The sequence below is a fragment of the Capra hircus genome, chromosome 8 (assembly GCF_001704415.2).
Source record: "Capra hircus breed San Clemente chromosome 8, ASM170441v1, whole genome shotgun sequence".
NCBI classification, from domain to species: Eukaryota; Metazoa; Chordata; class Mammalia; order Artiodactyla; family Bovidae; genus Capra; species Capra hircus.
This window is the reverse complement of record NC_030815.1, coordinates 81,657,228-81,671,713: the sequence shown is the minus strand read 5'-3', so window position 1 is coordinate 81,671,713 and position 14,486 is coordinate 81,657,228. Positions and strand designations below refer to the sequence as shown.

Genomic DNA, 14,486 nt, shown 5'->3' with positions numbered 1-14,486 from the left:
TGGCCACTGTTGAGTTTTCCAAATTTGCTGGCACATTGAGTGCAGCACTTAGCAGCAGCATCTTTTAGGGTTTGAAATAGCTTAGCTGGGACTCCATCACCTCCACTAGCTTTGTTCATGGTAATGCTTCCAAAGGCCAAAGGTTACAATCATGCTTAAGCTAGTGAAAAATTTCAAGATTTTTACCCATAGTTATTAAGCAAATAGACTCATACTCTTTCTTTGATTTTTTTTTTTTAAATCTTAACCAGATAGATATGGTTCAACTTTTTGAGCTTTGCCAGACCAAATACAATTCTTGTGGTGTGACAGGGAAAGATCAGTAGATCAGTAGCACATTATTAGCCCTTACACTGGGCACATACACACCTACATAATTAACCTATTACTTGAGATCGCTTTGTCTCTAAACAAGTGGTCTTGAAAATGAGGTAGAGAAAGGTAAAAAAATCAGACTGCTTGTGACAGGGAGAGGAATATCTGTTAGAGGAAGGGTTTAAAGAAAATCTGGCTCATGGAATTAATGCCAGAGGGTATGTGCTGCTGTAGAATATCCTGTAGTCTAAGTTGGATGAATAAACAAACCAAGCAACAAAAAAGCCTTCATATTTGACATGTGAGAGGAGCTCTCCCTTATGAAATTCTTAGTTGACATTGGAAATACATAGTATCTTGAGGGTAGAGTTAGGGGGAGACACAATAAAAAGCTTTTGTATTTTAATTTCCTGGTGGTTGAGGAGTCCCATAGTAGACTTTGAGGCAGATAATACCTCATAGTATAACCAACACAAATTACCCTCTGTGTCTGGAGGAAGCAAGCATCTGGCTGTCTGAATTTATGAAATTGTAATTCAGGGAACTGATTAATTTTACTATACAGGGTGTGAGGGCTGCAGCTGCTGCCAGATAATAGTTGAGACCCATTTTTTGCCTTTTTCACTCTGCTCCTGCTATTTCTGAACCTTATTCTTTGAGCATCTAGAGCAGATTTGAGTTTTGTTGAGCCAAAATTGCTCCTGTCACCATGGCCTTTAAAAAAGATTATTTTATTTTATTTTATTATAGAGGAGTTTTAGGTTCTTAGAAAACTTGAGTGGAAAGTACAGACTTACCATATATTTTGTTCCCCTACATATGTACCACCTCCTCTATTATCAACATCCTTGCCACATTAACTGTACATTTGTTACAGTTAATGAACCTTCATTGACATATCATAATCATCCAAAGTCCATCATTTACTTTCTTTGGGGTTAGAAAAATGTATAGTGACATATATCCACCGTTAGAGTATCATGCAGAGTGGTTTCACTGTCCTAAAAATTCTCTGTATCCTGCCTATTCATCCTCCCCTCTTCTCAACCCTTGTCAGCCTTTTTTTTTTTTAATAACAGAACAGCCAGTTCTGTTATAATTCCATTGCTCTGTACAACTGTTGCACTGTACTTTGATCACAGTTAGTTCAGAGGATTTTTTTCTTCTATAAGTACTGCTGATATCTTCTTTTTATTCCTTTCCTCGAAGTAATGGCAAGTCATTGACCAGATTGTATAACAGAGATGGTTTTTCGTTTCCTAAGATTTCCCTGATAGTCTTCTAATTGAAGATCCTTCTGGATATTAAATGATAAAACCTGATAATACAGCCCTAAGTAGTAAGGTTTTGCTGTAGAGTCATAGAGCTAGAAGGAAATTTTAGGCTCCTACTCTCTGTTTACAGATTGTGGTCATCTCTTCCACAGATCTCAAATACAGAAATGATGCAATTCTCCTGAGTGTCCTTAACTAAAAGAGCTATGTAACTCTTGATTACCATAATGCACATGCTGATATTTCCTCTTTGCTCTACCTGCCTTTGAAGAATCTGCACAGACTTTCAGTTCAGTTCAGTTGCTCAATTGTGTCCGACTCTTTGCCACTCCATGAACTGCAGCACGCCAGGCCTCCCTGTCCATCACCAACTCCCAGAGTTCACCCAAACTCATGTCCATCGAGTCAGTGATGCCATCCAGCCATCTCATTCTCTGTCGTCCCCTTTTCCTCCTGCCCCCAATCCCTCCAAGCATCAGAGTCTTTTCCAATGAGTCAACTCTTTGCTTGAGGTGCCCAAAGTATTGGAATTTCAGCTTCAGCATCAGTCCTTCCAATGAACACCCAGGACTGATCTCCTTTAGGATGGACTGGTTGGATCTCCTTGCACTCCAATGGACTCTCAAGAGTCTTCTCCAATACCACAGTTCAAAAGCATCAATTCTTCAGTGCTCAGCTTTCTTCATAGTCCAACTTTCACATCCATATATGACCACTGGAAAAACCATAGCCTTGACTAGATGGACCTTTGTTGGCAAAGTAATGTCTCTGCTTTTGAATATGCTATCTAGGTTGGTCATAACTTTCCTTCCAAGGAGTAAGTGTCTTTTAATTTCATGGCTGCAATCACCATCTGCACAGACTTTAGTACCTGTCAAACACTAGTCTTTGTGGGATGAGCAGGTGACCCAGTAGAAAACAATTTAGAGACGTTGTTGAATGAATTGAGCCAAGTAACTTTTCTTCCTGAGAATATGGACCCTGAGGTTCTGAGTTAATTAGATGGTGGTGAATCCTTTGACTGAAGGATCATATACCTCCTTGAAAGATGCTGCATTAATTGCCTGAGGCTGCTGTAACAAACAATTACCAATTTAGAGACTGAAAGCAGAAGAAAGGTATTATTTTATGGTTCTGGAAGCCAGAAGTCTGAAATCTGGCAGGACTGCTTTCCCTCTGGGAACACTAGAGGAGAATCTGGTCCTGGTTTCTGGTGACTGCCAGCGAAAGCACTTCTGAGCTTGTGGCTACATTGCTCTGATCTCTGCCCGCCTGCCTCCTCCTCTGTGTGTCTGCCTCATGCTCCGCCGTTCTCACAAGGATACATCTGATTTCTTTTATGGCACACCTTGGTAATCCTTCCATTATAAGTACTTCCTCTGTATTTGCCATACGAAGTGAATATGAATTCACTCCTTCAAAGTAATAATTGCAGGTCCCAGGGAGACCATACATTTGAGGGGGCCATCATTTAGCCTACTATGTATGCAATGGCATGTTCGAATAATTCTAAAAATCTTTTCATTCTGTCATATTCTTGACAAGAAACTGCTGTGTTGAGTGAATTAATGAGTATTCTTTATCTGAAATTATAATGTCGATATGTTGCCTTTGGTGATTTATGTAATATGCTATGAAGTGAAAAGATCATGTAATGAGGAGAAAAAACGGAGTTATTTTCCAAAAAGTGGTCTATCTTTTAAAGAGCCCTCATGGCAAGGAGCCATCACCTGAAACCCATGTTTGCCTACAACACTTAATCCTAAGGCTGGCTTCTATATCGTGGTGAGATAGCTCCGAGCAGGAGCTGGAACTCTTATTTCCTTCTTCACATCTGACAAGGAGAGAGTCTGTTCTCAGGAACTCCTGGGTGAGTGATTGAGTGTTCTAGCATGGGTGAGGGAGTGACATTTTGGACCAGACAATTGCTGGTCTTGGGGGACTGTCCTTTGTATTATAGGAAGTGTAGCAGCATCCGTGGCCTCTATCCACTGGATGTCAGCAGCACACTCTTCTAGTTGTGACAACTAAAAATGCCATCAAACATCGTCAAAGGTCCCCTGTGGGTCAAGGCTGTCCCTGACCGAGAACCACTGCTTAACCCAGTCAGAGCTCATTCTTGTCTCACCAAAATCTGCTGGCTAAGAAATTTTAGGTTCCTGTTAGGAAGAAGGATGTAGAAAATAAGTGTTGGAGAGGTGACTGCAGATGTTCACTACATCCGGAATTCTAATGAGGGCCCAAACTGGGTCAAATCTAGCAGACCTACTAAATTTTTTCTAGGCCCCTGTTGGTATATTGTTGTCCAACTCTTTGTTGTGTCTGACTTTTTGCAACCCTGTGGAATATAGCCCACCAGCCTCCTCTGTCCATGGGATTTTCCAGGCAAGAATATTGGAGTGGGTTCCCATTCCCTTCTCCAGGGAATCTTCCCAACCCAGGAATTGAACCTGCATCTCCAGCATTGGAAGGTGGATTCTTTACCACTGAGACACCTGAGAAGCCCACCTGTTGCCTAACATTATTTTTAAATTATATCTATTTTATATTGGACAAATAAAACCCAATATTATGTCCCCCCCTCAATTCTATGGGCCTGTGACTCACATGTTGGTTTTTTTTTTTTCCTGCTTTATTTCTGTCAACTAGTTGGTTGCTTTTTATCTTAGAATTTGCCTCTTTCTTGTATAACTTCATTCTTTTCCAGCAAGTCTCTCTGCTGAGGTTTTCACATTCAGCTGGATTTACCTTTCCTATGACACTGCTCTGGTTTCCCGTTGCTACGGGGCTTTAACAAGCACACCATGTAGTACAGACTGCACTTAGCATAGCCATGTGTGAACACTAGAGAACTGTGGTTGGAAGTTTTCTACAGTATCCTCTTTTATTCTACAAAGCAATTGAAATAGAATAAAGACATATTTATTGCTTTGAAATTTTCAGTGATTTCCAAGTTAACAAATTTGTACTTTTACAGGCATCAGATGACTGGCATTTTGGGGCTATGTGTTATTTCTTCCATGATTGTGCCATGTAGAGGATCCCCTCTATTTTCGTGTGAGTACTCTGGCTGTGATGGAACCCTGACTAGTAACTGATGACAGGATGCACAACATGATTGGGAGTAAACATGAGTTGCTGCTTTTTCATCACAATTAAGGCATGGTAGAGGTTATGCATACAATGGCTCATAAGCAGAGTAAGCCCATCGCACCAATAAAAAGTAAAAGACTACGTGACATATACGGTAGAATTTATGTGAGTTGTTCAAGCAAGTCTGGGTCAAGGATTTTGTAACTGGCAGTAACTAAGAGCTTCATGAAAGCCTGAGGGGCTACAGAAAGAACTCTATTTTTGCCATGGCTCCTGCTTCATTCTGCATGTATGCAGCATAGTAGAAATGATCTGCCTTACTACGATGTTAGTTGCACAACCCCCCAAACTGTCCTTCCTTGGGTATTTTCTTCTTTATTTTACTAGCAGCTCATTTGGCCTCCAGCTTTGCTGGTCTAGAACTTCTGTGTTCATTTTAAGCTCCTTGAGGGAAGGGGGGCTACTGTAATCATCTTCAAATGAGGTTGAAAAAAAACACAATTCCCTAGTCTTAGTACTGTGCCTTGTATGGTTTAAAATTTGACTGAATGACTTGATATATATCCTTTCTAGACTCATTAGAACCCATAGGTTGCCCCCTTGAGTTTTCTCTGCTTCTTGGAAAACAGATAGGGGAAGAGATCTAGAAATAGAGTATTCACTGAGATAGCTCAAGCTGGATAGGAGGGAAAGAGGATACTGATAGTAGCAAGACTCATTTTACTATGGTTATTAAAGCAAAAATGAGGGCAACGGTTCCTTTTTCAGGAGGTCTTGGCAAGGACCCTAGTTTTAAACAAGAAAGAGACACAGCCAGTTATATTGAAATGATTTGAAGTCCATCCCTCCACAGTCATGTTTTTCTGAAACCAAGGTAAACAGTTGGTTAGAGGTGGATATAGACCTAGCCATTTTTTGATAAATGGATAAATTGTCCCTTGGAACTATTTCAGTAGGTGGTGCTCTTGTGCCATAATATAACAAAATTTTTAGAAAATATCTGAGACCCTGTGGCTAGTTCTAGAGCCTTTGTCCCTCTTGATCCCCTTGAGTAACTACCAGGTATACCACTTGGATAGCATGATGTGGGTGGTTTCAGTGAGAGATTTTATATCTGGAAATAAGGCAAATTCAGGTCTCTTACCTTCTTTTGCTTGCCTGAGCTCTGCTTTCCAGGGGAACCTAAATGAGAGGTTCACTAACCTTTATGAAAAATTGATAACTCTTGTTCAGTCACTCAGTCGTATCTGACTCTTTGTTACCCCATGGGCTGCAGCATGCCAGGCCTCTCTGTCCTTCACTATGTCCTGCAGTTTGCTCAAATTCATGTCCATTGAGTCGGTGATGCCATCCAACCATCTCATCCTCTATCGCCCCCTTCTCCTCCTGCCTTCAGTCTTTCTTAGCATCAGGGTCTTTTTCCAGTGAGTAGCTCTTTGCATCAGGTAGCCAAAGTACTGGAGCTTTCGCTTCAGCATCAATCCTTCCAATGAAAATTCAGGATTGATTTCCTTTAGGATTGACTAGTTGGATCTCCTTGCAGTCCAATGGACTTTCAAGAGTCTTCTCCAGCACAACAGTTTGAAGGCATCAGTTCTTTGCACTTAGCTTTTTTTATTGTCCTGCTCTCACATCCATACAGGACTACTGGAAAAACCATAGCTTTGACTATACTAACCTTTGTAGGCAAAGTGATTAGTCTAGTCTTTATCTAAACAATTATGATATGTGTTATATATTACCAGTTTTCTGAGACCAATTGTTCTGTTGAAAATCATCTGTGATCCTCCAGATAACTTCAGATAACATCTGTTATCTGAAGATGTTATCTTCCAGATAACATCTATTATCCTTTCCAGATAACTCAGGCTTCCATTCTTGTTTCTTTATGCTTCCAGACAAGATGCAATGGAATGAAATAATATGTTGTAAAGAAGTTTATAAGTGGTGAAGGAACAAAGACGAAAAACATCAAGTTCAGATAGCAGCTGGTAATAACTAGAGCTGACATTGAACCCTGTTGGCATCAGCTCCTGTCTCAGGTCTTTTGCTGTATGTATAACGAGTCCATTGGTCTGAAGTTGGTTGTGATACTATGACGAACAAGACATCCAAAGAAGTCCAGTTAGGTGCTGCTGGCAGAAACATGGTGGGCAAGGAAGAGAAATTTAAATCCAGACTACATATCATTCCAGGGTGGACACATCTCTTGTTGCTAGAAGTTTTTAGAAACATTTAAGGTTCTGCTTTTTCAGGAAGTTTTTTGTCTCTAAAATGAAAGACAGTCACCTCACTTTGTATCCACCAACTGTTAAGAAAGAGGTAAAATGCTCATGGGACTTTTGCCTCAGCATGAGTGTGCTGATCTGAGCTGCTTAATTCCCCATTGTCTCTGCTGGCTGTCAGGCCTCAGTGAGCTCAGCTGCAGCTCTAGCGGCTTGCCTCTTGAGCCTTGCGACTCAGCAGATCCAGTGATGTCCAGGGTGCTTTCTGGTAGCTTTTGAGATTTTCTTTTGACAATTAATATTTTAGTCTGTGTGGGTTTAAAAAATTGATTTATTTACCTGATTATTATTATTATTTAAGTTGGAGTATAATTGTTTTACAGTGTCATGTTAGTTTCTGCTGTACCACATCTGAATCAACTATTGGAAAATTCTGAAAGAGATGGGAATACCAGACCACCTGACCTGCCTCTTGAGAAACCTATATGCAGGTCAGGAAGCAACAGTTAGAACTGGACATGGAACAACAGACTGGTTCCAAATAGGAAAAGGACTATGTTAAGGCTGTATATTGTCACCCTGCTTGTTTAACTTCTGTGCAGAGTACATCATGAGAAATGCTGGGCTGGAAGAAGCACAAGCTGGAATCAAGATTGCCGGGAGAAATATCAATAACCTCAGATATGCAGGTGACACCACCCTTATGGCAGAAAGTGCAGAGGAACTAAAATGCCTCTTAATGAAAGTGAAAGAGGAGAGTGAAAAAGTTGGCTTAAAGCTCAACATTCAGAAAACTAAGATCATGGTCCCATCACTTCATGGGAAATAGATGGGGAAACAGTGGAAACAGTGACAGACTTTATTTTTCTGGGCTCCAAAATCACTGCAGATGGTGATTGCAGCCATGAAATTAAAAGACGCTTACTCCTTGGAAGAAAAGTTATGACCAACCTAGATAGCATATTGAAAAGCAGAGACATTCCTTTGCCAACAAAGGTCCGTCTAGTCAAGGCTATGGTTTTTCCAGTGGTCATGTATGGATGTGAAAGTTGGACTGTGAAGAAAGCTGAGCACCAAAGAATTGATGCTTTTGAACTGTGGTGTTGGAGAAGACTCTTGAGAGTCCCTTGGACTGCAAGGAGATCCAACCAATCCATTCTGGGAGATCAGCCCTGGGATCTCTTTGGAGGGAATGATGCTAAAGCTGAAACTCCAGTACTTTGGCCACCTTATGCAAAGAGTTGACTCGTTGGAAAAGACTCTGAATCTGGGAGGGATTGGGGGCAGGAGGAGAAGGGGACGACAGAGAATGAGATGGCTGGATGGCATCACTGACTCGATGGACGTGAGTCTGAGTGAACTCCGGGAGTTGGTGATTGACAAAAAGGCCTGCCATGCTGCGATTCGTGGGGTTGCAAAGAGTCGGACACTACTGAGCGACTGAACTGAACTGAATTGACTGAATTTACATATATCCCCTCCTCCATAGGCCCCCCTCCATCCAACCCTTAGGTCATCACAGAGGATAGAGCTCAGCTCCTTATATATCTGTAATTATTTAAATTGTCTTTTTCAGTATTTAGAATGTACTGTTAGTCTAAGAACTTGTATTTCTTGAATATTTCTTGCTTTTATCTCTTTAAATATTGTTTCTCTTCATTCTCTTCACTTTTTCTTTTTTGCTGTGACACCTTCTAGATGTTTGTGAAACTAACCTTTATGTTTTCTAACTTCTTTCTCATAATTTTTGATTTTCTTTCTGGGCTGCATTCTGAGTGAATTTCATAGTATCGTCTTCAAATTTTCTAGCTCTTTAGTTTTGCCTAAAGTATCTCGTGTACTGCATTTTTTATTTTAATGACTGTATTCTTAAATAATTTTCAATTGATTCTTTTTTAGCCCTCTATTGTTTAAACTCAGAGTTTGTGCTTTATAATTTCTTATTTTTAATTAGGTTTTTAACATCTTAAATACAATTATTTTGATTTTTAATTGAAGTATAATTTACTTACAATGTTGTATTAGTCTCAGGTGTGTAATGTAGTGATTTAATATTTTTGTACATTACAAAATAATCACCACAGTAAGTGTAGTACCCATCTCTTACTATACAGAATTATTACTGACTATATTCCCTGTGCTGTATATTATATTCCCATGACTTATTTATTTTATAAATGGAAGTTGGTAGTTCCTATTAATCCCCTTTACCTATTTTGCCCTTTCTACTTATTCACCTCTCCTCTGGCAACTACTAGTTTTTTCCTCTGTCTTTATAAGTCTTTTTCTGTTTTTGTTTTATTGTTCATTTGTGGTGTTTTTGTTGTTGTGTCTTAGTCGGTCGTGTCTTATTCTTTGCAACCCCTGAACTGCAGCATACCAGGCTTCCCTATTCTTCACTATCTCTCTGAGTTTGCTGAGACTCATGTCCATTCAGTCAGTGATGCCATCCAACCATGTCAATCTCTGTCGCCCCCTTCTCCTCTTGCCTCAGCCTTTCCCAGCATCAAGATCTTTTCAATGAGTCCACTCTTCATATCAAGTGGCCAAAGTATTGGAGCTTCAGCTTCAGCGTCAGTCCTTCCAGTGAATATTCAGAATTGATTTCCTTAAGGATTGAACTGGTTTGAGCTTGCAGTCCAAGGGACTCTCAAGAGTCTTTTCCAGTACCACAGTTCAAAAGCATTAATTCTTCAGTGCTCAGCCTTCTTTATGGTCCAGCTCACATCTGTACATGACTATTGGAAAAACCATAACTTTGGTTATACGGACCTTTTAAGACTCCACATATAAATGAAATTTTATGGTATTTGTCTTTTTCTATCTAACTGATTTTATTTAGCATATCTTCTACTAATAGATCCACCCATGTTGTTTCAAATGGCAAGGTTTCCTACTTTTTTATGGCTGAGTAATATTACATTGTGTGTGTGTCTAATCTGTGTTTGTCCATGTGTGTATGTGTCTGTTTGTATGCGTCTCACATCTTTACTCATTTATGTATTAATGGACTTCTGGGTTGCTTCCATATTCGACTATTGTAAATAATGCTGCAGTGAACTCTGGTTTGCATATATCTTGTTGAATTAGTAGGGGGTTTTTTGGATAAATACCCAGAAGTGTTATTGCTGGGCCATATGGTAGTTTTATTTTTAATTTTTTGAGAAACTCACATACTATTTTCCATAGTGGCTGTACCAATTTATATTCCCACCAACTGTGTACTAGGGTTCCTTTTTCTCCATATCCTCACTAATATTTATACTTTGTTATCTTTTTAATGATAATCATTCTGACAGGTTTTGATTTGCGTTTCTCTGATGATTAATGATATTGAGTATATTTCCATGTGCTTGTTGACTGTCTCTATGTCTTCTCTGGAAAAATGTCATGTCCTTTATTTTTTTAATTGGATTTTTAAAAATATATTGAGCTGTATGAGTTTCTTATATGTTTTGGTTGTTAACCCCTTATTGGATGTATCATTTGCAAATGTCTTCTCCCATTCAGTTGATTGCCTTTTTGTTTCGTTGATAGTTTCCTTTGCTGTGTAAAAGCTTTTTAGTTTGATGTGGTCTCATTTGTTTATTTTTGCTTTGGTTGCCCTTGCCTGAGGAGACAGATCAAAAAAAAATTCCTAGAGACCGATGTCAAAGAGCTTACTGCTTGCTTTCTTCTAAGAGTTTTATGGTTTCAGGTCTTAAATTTAAGTCTTTAATTCAGTTAAATATACTTATTTTGTTGGACTATTTTATAATATTCATTTCATCTGAAATGAATTAGTGGTTTGATGGCTGATTTTGTTAGTTGCCTTTATTGGGATTAGATTTCCTCATGTACTTTAGAACTTTGGTTGAATGGCATGTTTTGAATGCAGCATATTTTTTAATTGCTTTCATTGATTCATTTTCTGCCTCTCTTTCTCCCTCTCTGCTTAGTCTTCCTTGTTTAAAGCAATTTATAGTTGTCTCTGGGGCTTTCATGGAGCCCTAGTCCAGAATTGCCGTGGTGTTTCAGTTACTTGGGCAATCACAGGCTGCTTCATTGAATTCCTCATCTCTGGCTGGTCTGTGTTCTCCCTCCTCCCTAGGGACAGCTCCATATGAGATAACCAATCTTCTTTCAGGAATGAAGGAGCCCTCCTCCAGTTTCACCTCCAGTCCTGCCTCATGTAGGATGCTAGGTCTGCCTCGCTCCTTGGTGGGTTATGGTTAGTTTGAGCAAACTCCAGGAGATAGTGAAGGACAAGGAAGCCTGGCAGTCCATGGGATCACAGAGTAGAACTCAGCTGAGCAACTGAACAACTACCACCAACTTTTGTAGGTTTCATGCTTCCAGTTACAGTGCTTATTTTTGGATCCTGAGCTTAGGAGGCTAAAGGCTTTAACTCTGAGAATTTACTCCACTCTGTTTCCGCCTCATATCTATTAGACAGAAATTTTTCTATTGTTTTTGAACTTCCTTACATCCTCTTCTTGTTTTCTCTTCTTGTTTCCTCTCTCTTTGCTGTGTTTGGAGTAGAGGGGATCTATCAAGGAGTGAATTTACTTGCCATCTTTACTGGAGATCACATGGGCTGAGGGTTTAAAGGAAACAAAGTGAGATATTTGGTTTTACATAGTACTAAAAGCTAACCACAAAAATGCTTTTCTGTTTGAGTTCAGTGACCCACAGCATACAATCATTTAAACTCCTCCTTCAGAGGCTTGCAGCCCCAAAAAGATGAGTGGGATTAAGCAGGTGGGATTTATTAGGATGCCATGGTTCTCTACAAGGATTTCACTTTTTATTTTGATGGTAATTTTAAGAATTCAATTGTTTCCAAACACCCACAGTTCTAACTAAATAGTGTCTTAAGACATCAGAGCCTGCAGTTGTGTTTGTCTTGGTGCCAAGTAGCACTACTTTTAGATGCTGAAAACTGAACAGAGGTGAAAATGTAAATAATATGTGTGAATGAGAGAGTGAGTGATTGCTGTTTCTGGCTGACTGGGGTGCCCCTTTTTGATGCTGTCTGCAGCATTCCATGTTTTCTTCTCTCCCAGCCCTTCCGAGAAAGAATTATGTTTTATCTGTTTGCAGTTCGTGATTTCCTCGTTAGCCATGGGTTGCTTGAGAGGAAATGGGAATGCTGCCATTTTTTTATTTGCAGTGTTTTTAGAGTTCCTGTCATATGGTAGTTTTCCAATAAATATGTGGGATTTTTTGTTTTTGTTTATTTAATAATAAATTATGATTAGAACCAAGGATGGAAAGAGGCAGAAATAACTTGGAGCCAAGTTACTAATGACAAAGGCAAGAAGACTTCTAATATTTTAATATCTAATGTGCTCCTCAGCCCGTTTTTCTTCCAATCTCACTGAAAGCTCACAGTCTTACTGTCTGTCAGTTAAGTGAATTGAGGACAAGAATGCAATGAAAGTAAGTCACCACTATTTCTAACAGAATGTAGGTCCTTGCTGCTCTAATGGAAACAAGGTCAGGAGTTTCTATCTGAGCAGCTTCAAAAGCAAGCAGTCCTAAAGGGATGTTTCTATTTGGGGGCCAGATTCAGAGAGCAGCTCGTTTTCCCACGTGGCTTGGGGCATGGATGGGAGAATGGAGCTCAGTAACCCCCCAGAAAGTTATCTGCTAGGTTAAATTTCCTTAATTCTTTGCAAAACTGAGTGAAGAGTATGTACACTCTGCACCTGGATTGCAGTTGCCTCCTCTTATTTCTTTGGTCCAGGTTTTGTTTATGATTGGGGTTTGTTTGAAATTATCTGTAAATTTCAGGTCTGTGTTTTTGATTAGAGTGTCTCAGAAACAAAACACTCCTGACTCAACAGAGAAAAAGCCAGCTCCTCCTAGTGGAATTTTTCTTAAAACCTCATTGTTTTAACAGGAAAAAGTGTATCATTTGTTTCTTTCATAAGCACTTTATGGGAAGCAAGAATATTTTATTGTGAAAATTTTTAAAGAAAGTTACAAATACATGGACAAGTTTATCAATCCTGCTTAAAGTAATGAAGCAAAGAAACATTGAAAAGTAAATTGAGAATACTGGTATCAGGGTTTCAGTAAGGAAGAGGAAGAATATTGTCGAGTTTAAGCATAGTTGAGCATAAATTTCTCAACTTTATATTTGATTATATTTAATGGAGGTTTTAAGTAGTTTCTGATAAGGCTATTGTACCCCTAGTTAACGACATTGACTGGAGGCTAGATATTTGTCTCTTTTCCTTCTTCCATAAACACTGTGTTTTCTAGCCTTCTGTCCATAATTCTCTGTGTAGTGCTTATTTCATGGGAGAAGTGACTTCAGTTGATTCATACTCAGGGAAAATGGGGGGAAAAACCCCCAAACAGTGCTTTTTATCAGGTTGCCACTGAGTAGGTTATGGTCTATATTTGGCAAATGTAGACTTACCTCTCATACTTGGAGATTGTGCAGACCAAATGAAAGTAATTTCAGAACGTTTTGGCCACCCTGACAGGTATATAATACACAGCCATTTTTGATACTATGAGATTTATAGCGAACTTCATTTTAAATGTTGACAGTATGGGAACTGCATGTCTTTCTGTCAGCCCCAAAGCCAGCATTTTATCTGAGTCTCTCCTCTACAGCAGTCTTAGTGGATTTGTTTGTTTACTTATTTATTCACACATTTGTTCAGCAAATATTTATTGAACTTCTACTGTGTGCCAGCTACATACATAGCCTTGGTTTTCAGAATGTGTTCAGCAAACTAGGTTCTGAGGAGATGTGCCAGGGAGGACACGTTTGACTGTAAGAAAACCCAATAAAAGGTGGCTTAAACCAAAAGGAAAATTCCAAGGTTGGCTACTTCATTCCTTTAGCTGTGCTAGTGAGGGGACCCAGGTCCATCTTTCTGCTTTGCTGTTTGCAGCATATTAGGTTAATTACTCCTTGAATCCCTAGGTAACTACTGCTGTTGTGTCCCATGAAGATTGCAGTGTATAATATGGGGAACAAGTGAATTTATCCACTAATATTCTCCAGTGTAAGCTCAGTTCTTATTGTCCAGAGTTGTATAACATTGCCCATTCCTATAGTTAGTTGGAAGGCAAATGGAAATACCATGACTGGAATGCACCAGCCATTCTTAAAATGTGATGTTGGGTATCTCTGAGAACTTTCAGAAGACTGATGAGGGCAAAACTATGTTCATAGTAGTGCTAAAACGTCATTTGTGTTTCTTACTCTAATTTTCTCACTAGTCTACAGTAGAGTTGTTAATAGTTGTTGATTTATGGTGATGTCATTGCTCTGGAATATATTCCAGCTAGTGGAATATATTCTTGGGTTTTAAATTTTTCTTAGTTTTAATTTCTAATGTGGTAAATATTGATATATATATAACTCACATAAATAGAAGTTGTCAGTAATGCCCTCAGTGATGAGTATGACTATAAAGGGGAGTCTGAGAACAAAATGTTGAGATCCACTGGTCTCATTGATCAAGATTCACCCCTGGCAAGAAAATAATAGCAAATGAAACAATTGACAAAGGATTAATTTCCTAAATATGCAAGCAGCTCATATAAGTAAATACCGGAAAAACAACCCAATCAA

The 14,486-nt window shown here is 39.1% G+C and overlaps 1 protein-coding gene across 2 annotated transcripts in view; it reads left to right on the top strand.

Annotated features, from left to right (window-relative positions):
• The window catches only part of FANCC (Fanconi anemia complementation group C), a 325,125-nt gene that overhangs the window by 74,614 nt on the left and 236,025 nt on the right, over positions 1–14,486 (top strand). The gene's annotated exons all lie outside the window — the stretch shown is intronic.